Source organism: Lissotriton vulgaris, chromosome 5 (assembly GCF_964263255.1).
Source record: "Lissotriton vulgaris chromosome 5, aLisVul1.2, whole genome shotgun sequence".
NCBI lineage: Eukaryota > Metazoa > Chordata > Amphibia > Caudata > Salamandridae > Lissotriton > Lissotriton vulgaris.
This window is the reverse complement of record NC_141693.1, coordinates 362,149,268-362,169,746: the sequence shown is the minus strand read 5'-3', so window position 1 is coordinate 362,169,746 and position 20,479 is coordinate 362,149,268.

The window sequence follows — 20,479 nt, the reverse complement described above, 5'->3', positions numbered from 1 at the left end:
TGAACTTAAACATCATGGAGGGCATGGATGGATTGGGATTGTGCTGATTTTTCAGTGATTTTCGTTTTTTGGGGCTGTACTTGTGGTCTTTTCACCAGGGGTATTTGAGTCTAGCATGGGCCTAGTCTTTATGTGGGCTGTCTTGAACTTAAACATCATGGAGGCCATGGATGGAATGGGATTGTGCTGATTTTGCAGTGTTTTTCGATTTTTGGGGGTGTTCATGGGGAGGGACAGGCCATGTGGCTGGTGGCCATTTTGAGTGCTGCTACAGGCACTGGCCATGTGCTGGGAGAGGCAAGTGGCCATTTTGAATGCAGGCTTTGTTGTTAGGCCTGCAACCATTTTGCCTACTTTTCAACCTTTATGCCCAGGGGTAGTGAGTCTTGCATGGGCCTAGTCTTTCTGTGGGTTGTCTTGAATTTAAACATCATGGAGGGCATGGATGGATTGGGATTGTGCTGATTTTTCAGTGATTTTCGTTTTTTGGGGCTGTACTTGTGGCCTTTTCACCAGGGGTATTTGAGTCTAGCATGGGCCTAGTCTTTCTGTGGGCTGTCTTGAACTTAAACATCATGGAGGGCATGGATGGATTGGGATTGTGCTGATTTTTCAGTGATTTTCGTTTTTTGGGGCTGTACTTGTGGCCTTTTCACCAGGGGTATTTGAGTCTAGCATGGGCCTAGTCTTTATGTGGGCTGTCTTGAACTTAAACATCATGGAGGGCATGGATGGATTGGGATTGTGCTGATTTTTCAGTGATTTTCGTTTTTTGGGGCTGTACTTGTGGCCTTTTCACCAGGGGTATTTGAGTCTAGCATGGGCCTAGTCTTTCTGTGGGCTGTCTTGAACTTAAACATCATGGAGGGCATGGATGGAATGGGATTGTGCTGATTTTGCAGTGTTTTTCAATTTTTGGGGGTGTTCATGGGGAGGGACAGGCCATGTGGCTGGTGGCCATTTTGAGTGCTGCTACAGGCACTGGCCATGTGCTGGGAGAGGCAAGTGGCCATTTTGAATGCAGGCTTTGTTGTTAGGCCTGCAACCATTTTGCCTACTTTTCAACCTTTATGCCCAGGGGTAGTGAGTCTTGCATGGGCCTAGTCTTTCTGTGGGTTGTCTTGAATTTAAACATCATGGAGGGCATGGATGGATTGGGATTGTGCTGATTTTTCAGTGATTTTCGTTTTTTGGGGCTGTACTTGTGGCCTTTTCACCAGGGGTATTTGAGTCTAGCATGGGCCTAGTCTTTCTGTGGGCTGTCTTGAACTTAAACATCATGGAGGGCATGGATGGATTGGGATTGTGCTGATTTTTCAGTGATTTTCGTTTTTTGGGGCTGTATTTGTGGCCTTTTCACCAGGGGTATTTGAGTCTAGCATGGGCCTAGTCTTTCTGTGGGCTGTCTTGAACTTAAACATCATGGAGGGCATGGATGGATTGGGATTGTGCTGATTTTTCAGTGATTTTCGTTTTTTGGGGCTGTACTTGTGGCCTTTTCACCAGGGGTATTTGAGTCTAGCATGGGCCTAGTCTTTCTGTGGGCTGTCTTGAACTTAAACATCATGGAGGGCATGGATGGACTAGGATTGTGGTGATTTTGCAGTGTTTTTCGATTTTTGGGGGTGTTCATGGGGAGGGACAGGCCATGTGGCTGGTGGCCATTTTGAGTGCTGCTACAGGCACTGGCCATGTGCTGGGAGAGGCAAGTGGCCATTTTGAATGCAGGCTTTGTTGTTAGGCCTGCAACCATTTTGCCTACTTTTCAACCTTTATGCCCAGGGGTAGTGAGTCTTGCATGGGCCTAGTCTTTCTGTGGGTTGTCTTGAATTTAAACATCATGGAGGGCATGGATGGATTGGGATTGTGCAAATTTTTCAGTGATTTTCGTTTTTTGGGGCTGTACTTGTGGCCTTTTCACCAGGGGTATTTGAGTCTAGCATGGGCCTAGTCTTTCTGTGGGCTGTCTTGAACTTAAACATCATGGAGGGCATGGATGGATTGGGATTGTGCTGATTTTTCAGTGATTTTCGTTTTTTGGGGCTGTACTTGTGGCCTTTTCACCAGGGGTATTTGAGTCTAGCATGGGCCTAGTCTTTATGTGGGCTGTCTTGAACTTAAACATCATGGAGGGCATGGATGGAATGGGATTGTGCTGATTTTGCAGTGTTTTTCGATTTTTGGGGGTGTTCATGGGGAGGGACAGGCCATGTGGCTGGTGGCCATTTTGAGTGCTGCTACAGGCACTGGCCATGTGCTGGGAGAGGCAAGTGGCCATTTTGAATGCAGGCTTTGTTGTTAGGCCTGCAACCATTTTGCCTACTTTTCAACCTTTATGCCCAGGGGTAGTGAGTCTTGCATGGGCCTAGTCTTTCTGTGGGTTGTCTTGAATTTAAACATCATGGAGGGCATGGATGGATTGGGATTGTGCTGATTTTTCAGTGATTTTCGTTTTTTGGGGCTGTACTTGTGGCCTTTTCACCAGGGGTATTTGAGTCTAGCATGGGCCTAGTCTTTCTGTGGGCTGTCTTGAACTTAAACATCATGGAGGGCATGGATGGATTGGGATTGTGCTGATTTTTCAGTGATTTTCATTTTTTGGGGCTGTATTTGTGGCCTTTTCACCAGGGGTATTTGAGTCTAGCATGGGCCTAGTCTTTCTGTGGGCTGTCTTGAACTTAAACATCATGGAGGGCATGGATGGATTGGGATTGTGCTGATTTTTCAGTGATTTTCGTTTTTTGGGGCTGTATTTGTGGCCTTTTCACCAGGGGTATTTGAGTCTAGCATGGGCCTAGTCTTTCTGTGGGCTGTCTTGAACTTAAACATCATGGAGGGCATGGATGGATTGGGATTGTGCTGATTTTTCAGTGATTTTCGTTTTTTGGGGCTGTACTTCTGGCCTTTTCACCAGGGGTATTTGAGTCTAGCATGGGCCTAGTCTTTCTGTGGGCTGTCTTGAACTTAAACATCATGGAGGGCATGGATGGACTGGGATTGTGGTGATTTTGCAGTGTTTTTCGATTTTTGGGGGTGTTCATGGGGAGGGACAGGCCATGTGGCTGGTGGCCATTTTGAGTGCTGCTACAGGCACTGGCCATGTGCTGGGAGAGGCAAGTGGCCATTTTGAATGCAGGCTTTGTTGTTAGGCCTGCAACCATTTTGCCTACTTTTCAACCTTTATGCCCAGGGGTAGTGAGTCTTGCATGGGCCTAGTCTTTCTGTGGGTTGTCTTGAATTTAAACATCATGGAGGGCATGGATGGATTGGGATTGTGCAGATTTTTCAGTGATTTTCGTTTTTTGGGGCTGTACTTGTGGCCTTTTCACCAGGGGTATTTGAGTCTAGCATGGGCCTAGTCTTTCTGTGGGCTGTCTTGAACTTAAACATCATGGAGGGCATGGATGGATTGGGATTGTGCTGATTTTTCAGTGATTTTCGTTTTTTGGGGCTGTACTTGTGGCCTTTTCACCAGGGGTATTTGAGTCTAGCATGGGCCTAGTCTTTATGTGGGCTGTCTTGAACTTAAACATCATGGAGGGCATGGATGGAATGGGATTGTGCTGATTTTGCAGTGTTTTTCGATTTTTGGGGGTGTTCATGGGGAGGGACAGGCCATGTGGCTGGTGGCCATTTTGGGTGCTGCTACAGGCACTGGCCATGTGCTGGGAAAGGCAAGTGGCCATTTTGAATGCATGCTTTGTTGTTAGGCCTGCAACCATTTTGCCTACTTTTCAACCTTTATGCCCAGGGGTAGTGAGTCTTGCATGGGCCTAGTCTTTCTGTGGGTTGTCTTGAATTTAAACATCATGGAGGGCATGGATGAATTGGGATTGTGCTGATTTTTCAGTGATTTTCGTTTTTTGGGGCTGTACTTGTGGCCTTTTCACCAGGGGTAGTGAGTCTTGCATGGGTCTAGTCTTTCTGTGGGTTGTCTTGAATTTAAACATCATGGAGGGCATGGATGGATTGGGATTGTGCTGATTTTTCTGTGATTTTCGTTTTTTGGGGCTGTACCTGTGGCCTTTTCACCAGGGGTATTTGAGTCTAGCATGGGCCTTTTCTTTCTGTGGGCTGTTTGAACTTAAACATCATGGAGGGCATGGATGGATTGAGATTGTGCTGATTTTTCAGTGATTTTCTTTTTTTGGGGCTGTACCTGTGGCCTTTTCACCAGGGGTATTTGAGTCTAGCATGGGCCTAGTCTTTATGTGGGCTGTCTTGAACTTAAACATCATGGAGGGCATGGATGGAATGGGATTGTGCTGATTTTTCTGTTTTTTTTCCGATTTTTTTTTGTGGTGTATAACTGAACTGATGTTCCTCTGTCTTCCATTGTTTTTAGGTGCACAAGACTCAAGATAACCACCAGTGCCAGGAAGAAGTCCTGCAGCGGTGTGTGTGTGCAGCATAACGTCACGCGACGTCACGTCTGGCCTCAGACAACTCTACAATTCGTGCAACTGCGGCCTGCTGTCTGACCTGCTCTGAAGAAGATGGCCCCAAAAAAAGTTCTCCGTAGCTCCTCTAGCAAGAAAGTTGCTAGTAAGGAGCAGAAGAAGCAAGTTACCAAGGAGGCTGGTGTGCCAACCGCCACGTTTTTTGGGAGAAAAAAAAAAGTACGGCTGCAGCAGCAGCAGGATCTGCTGGGGACCAAGCTGGGAGCAGCACCCCTGCTCCATTGGGTTCATTGCCTCCACCACCACGCCAACTTAAGTCAAAGCCCTTGAGTGCTTCAGAGGCAGTCAGTGTACTTCTCCAATCACCATCGACCAGTGATGTTGGCTCATCGCAAGAAAGTAGCAGCAATGTCCCTGAATCAACACAGGTTGTTGTAACTCATCTGACAAGTGTTGAACAACCACAGCCGCAACAACAACACCATGTGCAAGTACACGCCCAAGTACATGTGGAAGGAGAGGCAGCAAAAGGAGATGTGCAAGCAGAGGTGCATGGAGGGTCACAAGTCCCCACAATAGTTGTTCCTCCCGAAGTAGGGGCACATCAGGAAATCGACAATGAAGCCGAGGTATCATTGGAAGCCACTCCTCCTGATGATCATTCATTGTCTTCCACATCCCTAGCAAGAAAAAGATCAAGGGGGGTGTCTACATCTTCTTCAAGCCCACCTCCTTCTGATGCAAGTGATCCATCTTGGGAACCAACACTGCGGTCTGACAGTGAGGCACACCATGATCTGACAAAGGTACCTAAGCGTAAAAGGAAGGTCGTCGAAAACCTCATAGCTTTGGATTGTGATGAGGCTCAACAAGAAGTGACAGATACTGCTGGTGATGAAGCCTCTCACGATGACGACGAGCCAGTCATCACAAAGGTCACTGCAGCCCCACCGGGCATGCAGCAAAGAGACATTTTGACCCTATCCCGAGAAGCTGCTGAGCGTGATGATGATGTCGACGAGGAGGCAATGGAAATGGAAACACAACAATCATTAGATTTGGAGTTAAGTAGTACACCAAGACCTACCGCTTCCATATTTCTTCCTCGCAAGAAGGTACCCACCTCAACCTCAATTTGTGGTGGTGAAAGTGCAAAACGTACTGAAGTTCGGCAATCCACATCCTCCACTTCATCTGGCATTAGCAGCAGGACCACCACCACCAGTATCGCCGCCTCCTCCGGCCCCCAAAGACATTTCAAGTCTCCAGTTTGGGACTTCTTTAGTGTTTGCCCAAAAATGGAAAACGTAGCCATTTGTAGCATTTGTAAGCTTCGAGTTAGTCGTGGTAAGCTTGGTTCTAACTATGGTACCGGAGGCCAGAGAGGTCATCTTGAGAGAGCGCACCCTGTCCAATGGTTTCCGCACCTAGAGGCGGTCAAGAAAGCCGGAATTGCACGTAATGAAAACGTTGATTTTTCATCTGATGATGACGAGGAGGAAGTAGACGATTCAAATACTTCACTTACACCCAGTACCCCTGTCAGCAGCACACCCCATGTGAGGCACACTAAGAGTGTGGTAGAGAGTGAGACATCAATGCGGAAAAGTTCATCAGCGAGCGTAACTGGGTCGAAGATATCATCATCATCCCGTAAATCCTTGGTCCAGGGCAACATTAAAAAGATGTTGTTTACAGAAGCGCAATATGAACGCAACCACCCACTGACGCGTCTGTATAACACTAAGCTGGCTAAAATGCTAGCTCTGGACCTTCTCCATTTTTCTTTTGTAGAAGGGGTTGGTTTTCTAGAATTAGTGGCAGCGCTCTGCCCTAAATGGAAGGTTCCTAGCCGTTTTTTTTTTGCCCGAGTTGCGGTTCCAGCACTACATGAAGATGTTCTGAAGGTGATTGGGGTAGCTTTGCAGAAGAGTGCTGCTCACACTATACATCTGACAACAGACATGTGGACCAGTGGCGCAGGCGCTGATTACATGTGCATCACTGCACACTGGGTCTCTTTTTCAGGGGCTAAAGCAAAGCTAAACGCAGGTGTTGACCCGGACATTGTTTTTAAAGCTGCTCGGAAACATGCAACACTAGCCATGTTTGGTTTGGAGAAACGTCACACAGCAGAAAACATTTTGGATGTCTTTAACACAAAGGTCCTTAACTGGCTGTCCCCACTAAAACGCCAGGTTGGTTATGTTTCCACGGACAATGGCTCCAATATAGTTAAGGCCATGAGGGACGGTCACTATTTCAGAGTGCCGTGTTTGGCGCACTGTATAAACCTGGTTGTCCAAAAATTCTTGGGTAATAAAGGCAGTGCAGCATACAGTGTATTGGACACCTGACGAAAAATGTGCAAGCATTTCAGCCATTCTTTTAAGGCCCGGAAGCAGATGAGGAGCCTGCTATATCAACGTCAAATGCCAGTGAAAGCACTCATCCAGGAGGTGGTAACACGTTGGAACTCAACCTTCTACATGCTTGAGCGTCTGTATGAGCAGTATACGGAACTCAATCAATATTTCCTTACAGAGGGTACAGAGGAGCTGAGAATGGGTGCGGCGCAATGGAACATAGTTCAAAGCCTGACACGCATGCTTCGTCCTTTTGAGTTCTTCACGCGTGCAGTCAGCAAGGAGGACTCTAATTTGGGAAAAGCTATCCCATTGTTGTACATGCTGGAGGACCAACTGAAGGAGGTGTGTTCTGTGTTTGAAAAAGATGAAAAAAACCAAGACTCTTTGCTTCTGGCTGAGAAATTATTAGAGCTCCTACAAGGTGATGAACGTCTTAAAAAGATCCAATCAGAAGAGAATTACATTTGTGCTACTATTCTGGATCCACGCTACAAAAAGGCGCTGGCAGGCCAAGCATTCTTTCCTTTTGATGATGAACATGTTCCAAAGTACAAACATTGGCTAGCCTTGTCAGCCAAGAGGTTTGAAAGAGAACGGCTGAAAATTGAAGGAAATGGCAGTACATCAGCAGGCCATCCCCAGTCAAAACAATCCACTTCTGCACCTGTGGCTGTGGCACAAGTGACCTCTCAGCCGTTAAAGACACCGGCAACCGTATCATCTGCACGAGACACAACAGAAACATTGGAGGCTGAAGAGGATTGGCTAGCTCTGCGTGGGTTTGGTTCTCAAAAGGTCAGAGGCACAGCAAGAGCTAAGCAAAGTGGAGGAACCTTGGATGAGGACCTTGAGTCGATGGTGAAGGACTATCTGAATGACTCAACAGAGGTCTATGTTAATTCTGACCCATTGGCGTATTGGCATGGGAAAAAAGAATTGTGGCCACAGCTCACCAACCTGGCTTTAAACTACTTGTCTTGCCCACTCGCAAGCGTGTCTTCTGAACGGGTTTTCAGTGCTGCTGGTGGCATTGTAACTCCCAAACGGAGCCGCCTCTCGCCCAAAAATGTGGAGAGGTTAACAATGATCAAGATGAATCAGCACCTCATACCACCAGATTTCAGAGTACGAGAAAGCGTGCCGGATGAAGAGGAGGTGGCCAGCAACATAGATGAGGGAATTTCTACTCTGTCAGGTGACACTGAGCTCACCCTGCCTGAATTCGCAGAGTATGATGACGAAGCCTTATTCTTATTCCTGGACCGTGATACCGAGCCCTGAAAATGAGACAACGAATCAATAACTTTCTTTTTCGTCCTTATTCACTTTTATTCCTGTGTGTCTGTCTTTCTTTGTTGTGCACAGTTAATATATTTCAAACTTTAATCAGATAATCACAAAATCAAGCCCATCAGCAGAACTGTCTTCACTGGTTTGCTAATTGATTTGAAGTTGCCGCAGTCTGCATTCCTCAGGTTCACAAGTTCAGAAGAACATGCTCCTCTATCCTCCTCCTCCAGACTCCTATTTCCATCAAACCAGAGGGCTGGTTTACGCCCAATGAAGAAAGACTCAGCACTTGTGGGGGTGTTGTTGTACCTCTTTGCAGGTGAGTTTACGGCTCTGGGACCATTGTTGGGAAGCTCTAATACCGGATAAAAGTGGTTTGGACCAAATCCCAGGCGGAATTTTTTTTGTGTTTTTGATGACTTGCTTGCCTTTTAGGTGCTCTTAGGGAAGGTTCCGTCTGTTTGTGGGTGAGTTTCGTGGTCTGGGAGCACTGCTGGGACACTCTAATCTTGATTGCATTTGCTTTTCAGGAAATCCGTGGTGGCAACCCCGACTTATGGCCTAGCCACGCAGCGCGTTTGGACCGAAGGCCGAGAAATATTGCAAGTATGAGATTTTGCTTTTGGCCTGTTTGGGGGTGTTATGCTTCTTGGCGGGTGGGTTGGCGGGTCTTGGGGCATTCCTGGGAAGGTCTAATACCGGGTAGAAGTGGTTGGGACGAAATCCAGGCCGATTTTTTTTTGGCTATTTCTGACATTTTGCTCAAGGTAGCGTTTTCGGGGGCCTGTTTGGGGGGCTTCCTGGTGTTTGTGGGTGGGTTTCGGGGTCTGGGCGCACTGCTGGCTATATATACTTTACTTTGCAAGAGGTTTGAAGCAAATCCATGGTGGCAGAGGGGAGTTAGGGCCTAGCTGCAGAGCGCGCGCGGAGTGATTTGGGAAATTTGTGAAAAACTGACAAAGTCCCCATTTTTGTACTTTTGCTCTTTGGCTGTTTGGGGGTCTTCTACTCGTTTTCTCCTGGGTTGACGGCTCTGGGGCCATTGCTGGGAAGCTCTAATACCGGGTAAAAGTGGTTTGGACCTAATCCCAGGTGGAATTTTTTTTGTGTTTTTGATGACTTGCTTGCCTTTGAGGTGCTCTTAGGGGGGGTTCCGTCTGTTTGTGGGTGAGTTTCGTGGTCTGGGAGCACTGCTGGGACACTCTAATCTTGATTGCATTTGCTTTTCAGGAAATCCGTCGTGGCAACCCCGACTTATGGCCTAGCTACGCAGCGCGTTTGGACCGAAGGCCGAGAAATATTGCAAGTATGAGATTTTGCTTTTGGCCTGTTTGGGGGTGTTATGCTTCTTGGCGGGTGGGTTGGCGGGTCTTGGGGCATTCCTGGGAAGGTCTAATACCGGGTAGAAGTGGTTGGGACAAAATCCAGGCCGATTTTTTTTTGGGCTATTTCTGACATTTTGCTCAATGTAGCGTTTTCGGGGGCCTGTTTGGGGGGCTTCCTGGTGTTTTTGGGTGGGTTTCGGGGTCTGGGCCCACTGCTGGGACACTCTAATCTTGATTGCATTTGCTTTTCAGGAAATCCGTCGTGGCAACCCCGACTTATGGCCTAGCTACGCAGCGCGTTTGGACCGAAGGCCGAGAAATATTGCAAGTATGAGATTTTGCTTTTGGCCTGTTTGGGGGTGTTATGCTTCTTGGCGGGTGGGTTGGCGGGTCTTGGGGCATTCCTGGGAAGGTCTAATACCGGGTAGAAGTGGTTGGGACAAAATCCTCGCGGAAAAGCCTTTTGTAACTTTTTGTAACTTAGGGTTCGTTAGGGTTAGCCCTAGCAGCAGGATTGCATGTGTTTCGAGGTGTTCTAGATTTTTGCAACTGAGTTCTGGGGTCTTAGAGCACTTGTGAGAATGTGTAATTTTGGTTGCAAGTCATTTGAAGAAAATCCATGGTGGGAAAGGGGGGATTTGGAAAAGTTAAAGAAAGCCTTTGCCACTATTCTTAACTTAGGGTTCGTTAGGGTTAGCAGTATTTCTATTGCATGTGTTTGAGTGGGGGGGATTTCGAGTCTTGGAGCGATGCTGGCTATGGATACTTTTGCTTGGTTGCTTGCAAGTGGTTTGAATGCAATCCACGGTGGGTAAGGGGTAATTAGGAAGGGGGTACTTCGGCCTACTTTTACTTTCAAAGTAAGTTTTGTCACCAGTTTTCTGCTAGGCCTCGTTTTTTGAGATTTGATTGGGGGTCTTCTACATTTTTGCGACTGGCTTTAGTAAGGGTCTGGGTGGGAGCACTGCTAGGAAGATCTAATTTTGTTCTAAAACACAGTTTACAGTACACCTAGCTTGAGGGGAAAGATCCGCTACATTAATTTGCCCCTACTTATTTATCCTTCAAAAGGTGACTCAGACAGAGTACGCACTTTCAAAAATATTGTACTGTCTACTAGGAAAATCAAATTGTGCCTTTTTGCACTCCACAGCCTACATACCTTATATTTATTTATCAGTGGTGTTGTAATATTATATCACTTCCTGTTTTTCGTTGAATAATTACAGGCCGGGTTTCAGTCTCTGCAATGGGGAAAAAAGGATGGAGTCAGGCTTCACATTAGCGAGCCACAATTCAGCATCAGGCAGGCAGTGGACAGGGTGTCTTCTGGTGACCAACATCGATGGACGAAGCGTCGGCTGCAATGGAGGAGTGCCGCTAATAAGAGGATTTTTTTTCTGCAGGCAACTTACTTACCACTTCCAACAGGACAACTACAACAACATAGATACAGTATCCCTTGCCTTTTTCTCTGACTGTGACTGCATTTCTTGGATCTCTCTCTGCTTCTAAATTGATCCCTTAACACATCACTTAGTCCACTCCACTATCACATCTGCACCACACATAGTCATTTGTAAGTGCTCCTACGTAATTCGCAAGTCGCAGCACGCCCCAGCCCGTAGAGGACTGGGATGGCCCCAATGATGAAGCATGTCACCAAGGGGCAACCCTGGTGAGTGAGGGGATACCTAGAAAAAAAGCAATTTCTCCTTTTCTATCTACTATATCTTCCAGACCAACCCCATTGAGTGTTGTTGTGAATGGATTTATAGTGACCAGCAAGGCTCTCTGGTATCTGGCTACAGAGACCTTATGTTGAATATCGTCATGAATAATTCCACACAGGCCCTGTACTGTCGCATTCTTTCTTCCACAGTTGTCGAAAGTACTACTTACTTTTCACTGACATGCATGCAGTAGTGCATGCACTTTCAAAGATTGATGGATAGGTTTGTACCCAAAGATTTGTTTATGTTCACATTATTGTTTGTCCATGCTGTGCTATTTTTTCTTGTCTCCCAAAACCTTTCCCAAAAACCCCCGTACCCATCCATTTTTCAAACCCTAACCCTCTTCCCCCGGGCTGTGTGGTTTTGATTGATGTGTGACTAAATTACAGCAATAAATCCACACACTTGCTGGGGAGGATAAGGTGATAGCAACAGGCTGGTGAAGAAATCCGAGGATATATTCTTACTCTGCTTGACAAAGACCCATGGCTAATGTCAAAGAACTTTAACCGAATTAGTAGTTATACTTTACCATTTGTTAGGCTACAATGTGGCACTGTTCTAGTGTACTTCTGTCACCTGCTATATTCTCTATTGTACCGTTGAATTGCTCAGGAGGACAAACCAGATTGAATTTTCTTTTTTTTCATAGGCATGCAACTGCCACTGTGTCACACCACTAGTACCACCGCTAAGAGGAAATTTTATCCGACCAAGATTGCCAACCTTATTCGCTGTTTCCCGTGGAGCCAGCCCTGGGTCTAGCCCTACTTTCAAACACAAATTACAGGTAAGATAAGCGTTTGGTGGTTTGGGGGTATAATGGAGTATTAGTAGGAGAGACGAGAGACTGACGGTAGTGCTACTAAAGTCCTAGGACTCTTGGATTCACTTCACTTACTCAGTGAGAGGCACTTTGTGTTGAAAACATTTGGGCATTTACACTTAAAGGAAGAAAATGGAACTAAACTTTCAGGAAAACAAAGTCACTGCTAAACCCCCACCCACCAGGCAAGCAGTAAGAAAAGGGTATGCTCAGATAAAGTTTGAAAAAGTATATTTATATCCCTAACAAAATAATCTCCCGCAAGACCCTCCCTAACCCCAACGATTGTCCTTCAAAAGTCCCCAAAAACCCAACTCCCAATTCCCACCCCCCAAAAGTCTCTAAAAAAGGGGCAAGGGACACTATGGGTGGATGCTGTCTACTTTTTGGGCCAGGGCATCATGCTCCTGGCGGAGCAAGGCGTGCTCTACGCGGAGCCCCTCCAACTCGTCTGAAAAGTGGTGGAGCTCCTGCTGGAGGCGGGATACCATCAGGGTACTGCGGCGCAGGCGTGCCTTCAATGCCTTGCAGGTGCAACGGCTGTGAGAGGAAGCTGTTGTCCTTGCTACTCGGCGGTGGCGTTTGGCTTTGGCAGCCCGGCTCAGTCTGGGTGGACCACTGTGCTGGGTGGCAGCCCGTGGGGGCACGGAGGCCGATGCAGACGACGTAGTTGTTGTGGTCGACTGCACACTTTCTTAGTCCTCCAGGGCCACCAGCCGCCGATATTCGGCCACAGTGGCATCGATCCTCCGTTGCCGGGCCGCTCTAGCCAGCTCCTTCCTCCTTGTTCGTTTGGAAGGAGAACCTATATGAAGAAAGAAAGACATAGTCTGTAACCAATGCTCTTTAAGATTAACTCAATCATTCAGCAGAAATTTGTGTTGCACTACAACTAGCAACTTGCAAGCGCATTACATAACTATTGAGGCCAGTATCTATCTAACCTCACACATCCTTGCTCTAACATTAGTGGGAGTTTAAGGAACAAATTCTACGAGCACTATGGACTTCCATTGGAGTCGACTATGAAAGTACACCAGTCTTATTCTTCTTCTTGTCTCTTGTTTAGGAAAATTGGTACGTTATCTTCTGCAAGCCGGCATAATGCCAGCGCAGTAAACTTGCACCCGAGAAAAAGAGACGCACGCCATGAGGAGTGACCTAGACTTGCGTTGCGTTACTGTACCCGTCCAGTACATGCAGGTGGTGAAGCTCTTACTTTTCTATTACGGGTGGCACTGAGAATACTCTGTTACAACTCAAGGGCTACTGCTTAATTAATTTAACTTTCACCCTACAGTGGAAATGAGTACTAGAAATGGAAAATTGAAGAAGATAAATAATCGGATTATCTATCACTTCACATGGGATGTTTTTGCTTATATATGGGATGACTTTAGGTGCTTTGCTTTTTATTGAGTGACCAGTGATACATCCACACATCAATGACTGAGTACTACTAAACTTATTAAGAGAGGTAGGGAGTGGCCACCCTAATAACCGGATCTATGCTGTGCTTGCAATACAAACTACTGCTACTATTGATGGTAGTATTTGGACAAAATTAAAACTTCTTTTCCTTGCCTTTACTACACTGGAACGGACGTGCGGGTGCAGTGTTACATGCTCTTCAAAGTTACACTTAGTTCATCCACTGACCATCTACTCTCTCTAGATCATGGGTACTCACAAACTTTCTCTCAGGGGCTAAATTTACAGTGTAGTTTGTGGCCGAGGGCTGCACTGGTGGGGGTGGAGTCAGAGGGGGCGGGGCTAAAGCAAAACGAAAACTTGTGACCATGAGGTTGCACACAGGTCCCTGCAGCAGATGCCTTCATCCACTGAGCCACCAGACCCAGCATTTACATACATCTCTCTCACTCATGCTCTCCCTCCTGCCCTCCCTCTCCATCTCTCTCTCCCTCCTGCCCTCCCTCTCCCTCCCCCTCTGTCATCTCACTGTGTGTGTGTCTGTCTGTGTCAGCCTTCAGCCCGGGCTGAGACAGCTTCCTCAACGCGCACACACAGACAGCCACACCAAAGTACTTAACAGGTCTTTAAAAGACCATTAACATATTATTGAGGCTTTGTTTGTTGTAGCGCCCCTGCATCTCCACCCTGACAATCACTGCTTGCCCGGCCCCACAGAGCAGAGGCTTTGTTCTATTTCACCTCTTTGTGGCCCTGCATCTCCACTCTGCTCTGTGGGGGCCGGGGGAGCAGTGATTGTCTGCAAGGTCTGCACACCGCCAAGGAAGGCTTGCCGGGCCGCCACCGGCCCGCGGGCCGTACTATGAGTACCCCTGCTCTAGATACACATATGCTATCTAAGAGTCAGATAGTAGCATGATCCAGGTATATGGACACATACAGTTTCTGTGTCACCCACCCAGGCTGTTGTCCTTCCACCAATCATTGCTTCATCATTCACCCAGCCATGCATCTCATATTCTTTCCTTCCCAGCCACGTCTTCAATCTCAATAAGTAAGGAATATATAAGAGCTTACCTCTGCCCGCCACCACCACCGTCTGAACTCTCACAGCCGGCACTGGAACCGCCGCATCCTCCCCTGAGGAATTGCCCTCCGCCTCCGTGTCGAGCACCACCACCACCTCCGCGTTGGCCCCGCCACCAGATGTTCCACCTACAAAGTACATTTAAGAATGTTAGAATAAACCACTCAGTAGTATTTGGTCAAGGAATGAAGACATGTGAAAACAATGTAATGCAGCACTTTTTGGCACAACTGATGAAGGCTGGCTTTTTAACACGCACCATTTTTTTCCACACAGACAGAAGATGGACTTCTAACAACAAGATCAAGTTGAAACAAGGTGAGAGCTTGGCTCGACCACAAGAAATGTCTTCAATTAATCGTCAGCACTAACCACTTTTACATTCTCAGTTAAACGTTTCGTTTTTTTATTATGACTTCATTTTAATAAATGTGTTTACTTTTAATAAAGCTTTTAAACTTAGAGAGACTCTGTGTTTTTTGGTCCAGAGTGACTAGAGTGACTGAGCGAAAGGTTTTGCAATTTTTGCAAGCATGAGTCCGTGCCTCTGACACTTCTTGACTCTGACTCCGTACTCTTCAGCTACGTTGGATAATAATCATCATTGGGGATCAATGATCGATGAATTCGGGAGGTAAATGACTGTGCCACACTATGTAGTAGTCAGTCAGTAAGGACATTGGGGGTTCAAAGTCGTTTATCACAGAGGTATGTGGAAACTCTAACAGCGCCTATCATAATTCATAAGCAATGCACTATTTATTGTCCATAGTTCTGTTTCTGCAGAAGAATTGTCCGCGCCACTGTAGTGGTATGGATTGTTCTCCTATCCAAACCAAAAGGTAGTATCTTATTATTTCTTGGTGGTCATTCACATTTTATAGTTGGGAATTTTCAAAGCAGATAGAACACTTCAAAAGACATTATGGACAATCCCAGAGGACTGCACTAAGTTGATAGAGCTATTGCTGACTAGAATGGGAGTTTCGCCAACCGTGCAATCTTAGTTAGCTACACAGACAGACTAATAAGAATAATCTAGTAATACCACAGGGAGTCATAGTAGAGGCAGGATAAGAATTTAGATACAGTCTACAAGAAGATCAAAGACGATTTTGAAAAAATCAAATGAGGAACGCTAGGAAAAATAGGTACTAGTCTAAAATGAAAACTTACTGGGGCCAGCAAAGGAGCCCTCGCCTGCCCGATCCTGGCCCTGTTGAACAGCATCCGCCGCCTGCTGCTCCTGTGTCCTCCCCTCGCCCCTGGGGGGAGCTGACGTACAACATGAAAGAAAGAACAGAAAACATGGATGATTGTTGCTTGTCAATGTCAACCAAATCAAACATTTCAAAAGGACAATAACAAAATATTTCCGCGAAATTATATTGATTAGGGTTAGTTTTCATTTATTTGCGGACCTGTGACTTCAAAAGTCACGTAACTCACTAAACAAAGTACTGAAAGGTTCACCTAGGACTGGCAGGCAGCAGTCCGCAGGCAAGACGCAAACTGACAGACAAACTCCATTGTGATTTCAGTCAGATCAGTGACAACACTAACAGTTGCCTGCTACATTACCAGTCATTTAAATAGTCAAACTATCAATCCACCGCCACTATTTTTCTTATTGTCAGTGGTACAAAGGAAGGGGCAGATTTAAGCCCCTTGCGGCTCTTTTGCTCCGTTCTTGCGTGACTTTTGTGACGCAGCAGCTAAACAAAAAAGGGCGCCATGGTGCGGCGTATAATATTATAACAACGTGACGCATTTGGGAGATGCATCCCGTTATAAAGCCCTGCGCCATCAGGGGGCGTTCCGGCGCAAGGGAGGGCATTCCTGCGCTGGAACACATCCTAAAAGGGGCTGAGGGAAATCTACAAAATTTCAATCAGTCACCTTTAGGACAATGATGCGTCACACAAACCCTGCACCTGCTTGAAGCAGACGTACGGCTTGACCCAGCATTGGGGAGATAGGGTACCCCAGAGCATTGCTGGAGCTGCGCCATCGTTGCGACACAACTCCAGCAGTAAAGCTTCGGTGACGTTTTGGGCCCATGGTGCGCCGCATTGCAAATAAGGCGCACCATGTTTGGTGGTGGTAGCGGGCCGCACAATTAATGGCGCATCCCTGCTACTTTGCAGGGATGCGACGGTAATTGCAATTCTGCCCCTTAGGGGCATACTTACTTACGCGTTCTGGCGCATCTCCAGAGATGCGCCAGATCAAATGCGTCACGCAAAACTACCCTTGCGACACGGCAGATGCGCCTCATTTACAATGCGGCGCGCCCTGGCGCAAGGGTAGGCACTTGCGTGACACATCTCGTCACGTAAGAGCGGCGCATCGCTGGAGTCACGTCGCCAACGCAATGCAACTCCAGTAATGCTCAGGGCCACCCAATACTTAACATGCTGTGTCAGTCCTTTCGCCTGCTTCAAGCAGGCATAAGGAATTGAATTGACGTAGCAGCGTCGCAGAAGTGCCTGCGTTAAATCTTGTAGATTTCACGCAGGCAATTTTGCGAGGCGCACAGCCGCCGGACCGCCCACCCTGCGTACTAGGAACGCACCCATTGTGGTGCAGACCCATGGCTTTATAACGTGACGCATCTCCCTAGATGCATCATGCTGTAAATGACTCGCAGGGATGCGGCACGTTTACGCCGCTGTTGCGTCACGCAAGGCAACGTAAACGTGGCGCAACGGGCTTGTAAATGTAATCTGCCCCCTAGTGTCTAGCATTACACAGTTCTGTAAAGTACACTCATACATAATAGTTACTCAGGCCAATGAGACCACAAAATAGAAAACAAATAAGCATAGTAGCAACGCCACTGAGAAGGAGAGCAGTGCACCTGAAATGCACAGAAGATTTTGAAATATAATTTAACTACAATGTAATCGTCATCAGCGGCATTATTGGCCTGCTCCATGTAAAAAACAAATATTTGCAATACAACAACACAGAGCAGGAGAAAACATCATAGTAGTGAGTGATGAAATGGCTACTACTACTCGCCAAGCCCGGGGATTTCCAAGCCGAGCTGGTCCAGCAGGTCGCGCTCCCGGTCCAGGAGGTCCGTCCAGCGATGGTTGACCTGGCTGTAGGTGCGCTGGACCCCGTAGAGGTGGGATATGGCCCAGCACACCTTCTCCCACCGCTTCCGGCGCTCCCGCATGTTGTAGCCGCCGGCCGCGATCCTGCCGCCTCCCGCGATGGTCCTGGGCAGGCAGCGCTGGACGAAGTAGACCAGCGCGCCCACTTCCTCCGGGCTGAAGATCTCCCGTCGCATCACCTGCTCCCCCCTCAATCGACCGCATGGTGTCCTGGCACGGGGTCCAGGACTCCTCCTCCCCGCCGCCGCTGCCGCCCTCAAGTGCCTGGGCAGCTTCACGGCGCCTGGCTTCACCATGGTCTGGGCAGGTAAGGTAGGAAGTAGAAAATTAGGAAGGAATAGGATAGGGAAGAAGAAAAGAAAAGAGTTTAAAAAAGTAGTTTAAAAGTAAAGAAAAATAGCAGAAAAGACAAAAATATACAGCTAGGAAAAGAGAGGGATAGATAAGAAGCAAAATCGTAAAAAAAAAACTGAAAACAAGCAAAGGATGGCAAAGATAGCAAGAGGATTAAACACCATGCCCAGACACAGGAAATGAATGAAAAACAAGATGGCCGGCGCCCGTTCACGAGCGCGAAGGTAAGTTCGCGCGAGATTTTCCTCGCGATCTATTGCGAACCTCTACTCGCAATCCGCTTACTGCGCGAGATTATACATAGCGGGCGGAAACGGAAATACGTCACGCAAACAAAATGGCCGCGCCCGTACTCGACCTTGGGGTAAATTCGCGTGTTGCGCTGCAAGCGGCTCGCGAATACTGCAAAAAAACTTGCGAAACAACAAGCCGCAAAAAAATAAAAAGCTCATTCGCACGAATTGGCGGCTTCCGCGGTCGGTTTCGCACGACGCCGCGCCCCGCGAATAGCGCGAAAAAACCGAAAAACGATTTTTGCAAAAGCAAAAGCAATGAGCAGGTGCAAAAGGTCAACCTCATGATTTGTAACTATTCCCTGTAGTGCTTCCTGAGGGGGCCCTCCAGAATTCGGTTGCCTGCTTGCAACTATTGTGTGACCCTGCTCTGACCTTAACTGTATGCCACAAAGGTCCTGATTTACAGCTAAAGGAGCAGACAAGCAGGTGCCAGGCTGGAACTTCAAATTCTTTCAGTGACACATTAATTAGCCCCTAATTCATTATTGTCAGTTGGGGCAGGGCAGGTGTTGTTAATAAACTAACCCCAAATTAATTCATGTCAGTTCAAGCAGGGCAGGTGGGCTTGCTTTTCCCCCCCATCTTCTACAGTGATGATGAACCAGAGGGTGGCATTGATGTAACAGAGGGTGGCATGGGTCAAAGAGAGGGTGCCAGTGGTGAAACAGAGGGTGCTGGGAGGCTGTGATGATGAACCAGACGTAGAAACAACATAGTCGCGACCGTTGCGAGCCGACAAGTAAGTTCGCAATTGCGAACTAGTACCAAATCCTTGCGAACTGGCAGAAACACTTGCGAACACAAAAAAAAAAATCCGCAAATTCGCGAGAATTCGCGGATTTTGCGGATTGCGAATTCGCAAATCCGCAAAATTCGCGAACGCGTGATTCGCAAAATTCGCCCATGCTTAATACCAACATAGATTCCTCAAATTTGTCCATTCTTGAGTGTAGGGCGGCTATCTCTACTTGTTGGTTATGTTTTATCTCCCGAATTTCATCCAAAATCAGATTCCGCATCTCACGGATGTCCAATTGATATCTTGCTTCTGTCCCTGAGAGATTAATTTCATCTACTACTGGGTCAACATTTATATCCCTTGGGTTCCCATTAACACTCGGCTGAACATCCTCTTCTTCTACCACCTATACGCCCCCTCGTATATTCAGAATTTTGGAGGAATTTTGACCAAGTACTCCCACATTCACCAAATCGTTTAACATGGTTTGGGCGGATTGCAATGGAGATCTGAGTAAGGATTCTGGTCTTTGATCTTGGGACTGGGTCATAGATGTATCAATTTGACTTATGTCCTTAGTCAGTAGGGAAGTAACTGGCTCAGCTGAAGAAATAGGAGTCAAAGGGGATTGAAGGGGGGTAGTTTTTGGGGTAGTTTTCCTAGTAAAACGTGGAAAATCCTTCCTCTCCTTGCCTCCAGTGCCACCAAATCCACTCTCATTCTTACCCTCTCCATCCGGAGTTAATTTCTCTGTAACTGCCGAAGTGGAAATGGCTATCGGTACTTCTGCCTTGGGAGATAGAGATAGAGGTACATTTAGAATGTTTACTTTGTCTGAAGCTGTTTTCTTTGACTCTGAACCATTCAAAGAGGAGGACGACAGGTGCACATCGTCATCCGAGGACTCCAGTGTGGTATCCTCCGCGGAATTCTCCCCTATGTTTTTTTCTTTAATTCTGACTCTGTTTCTGTCTTTGGCTGCTTTTTGAGCAGCCTTTCTGGCTAGGGCAACGCAAGTTTTTGTTTTCTGTCGGGGAGTCAATTCTGTTTTATTTGGCTTTAAGGGCTCTTCCCCCTCCTTCTGCGGTTTGCCCGTTGTGCCCCTTAGAACAACAACCACTTACCCTCTTCCCAGTACTTTTACACCTTCCTTTTTTAAATTATTTTTTTAACTTAGTAGCCTTTGTCCCGTACTACTCACTGTGTACTTGAGTCTGGAGAATGACAAGAAGCCGGATGGGTTGCCACCCTAAAGCTGCCCTGCGCAGCACAGCACAGCCATGGGGGATCACCCCCTGAGTCCCCTGAGCCTCCTCTTTAGAAATCCAGGAGCTTCAAAGCAGACTTTCCCCCACAGCTCTCTTCAATGCTTTGATTTATTTCCTCTATCCGGACATAACAGTAGCAGCTGAATCCGCCTTCTTGCTGGCTGACTGTTAATTGCCTCCGGCGTTTTTGCCTTCTCTCAACCGCGGGATGCAGCGGCTGCCGTCTCTTAGCAGAC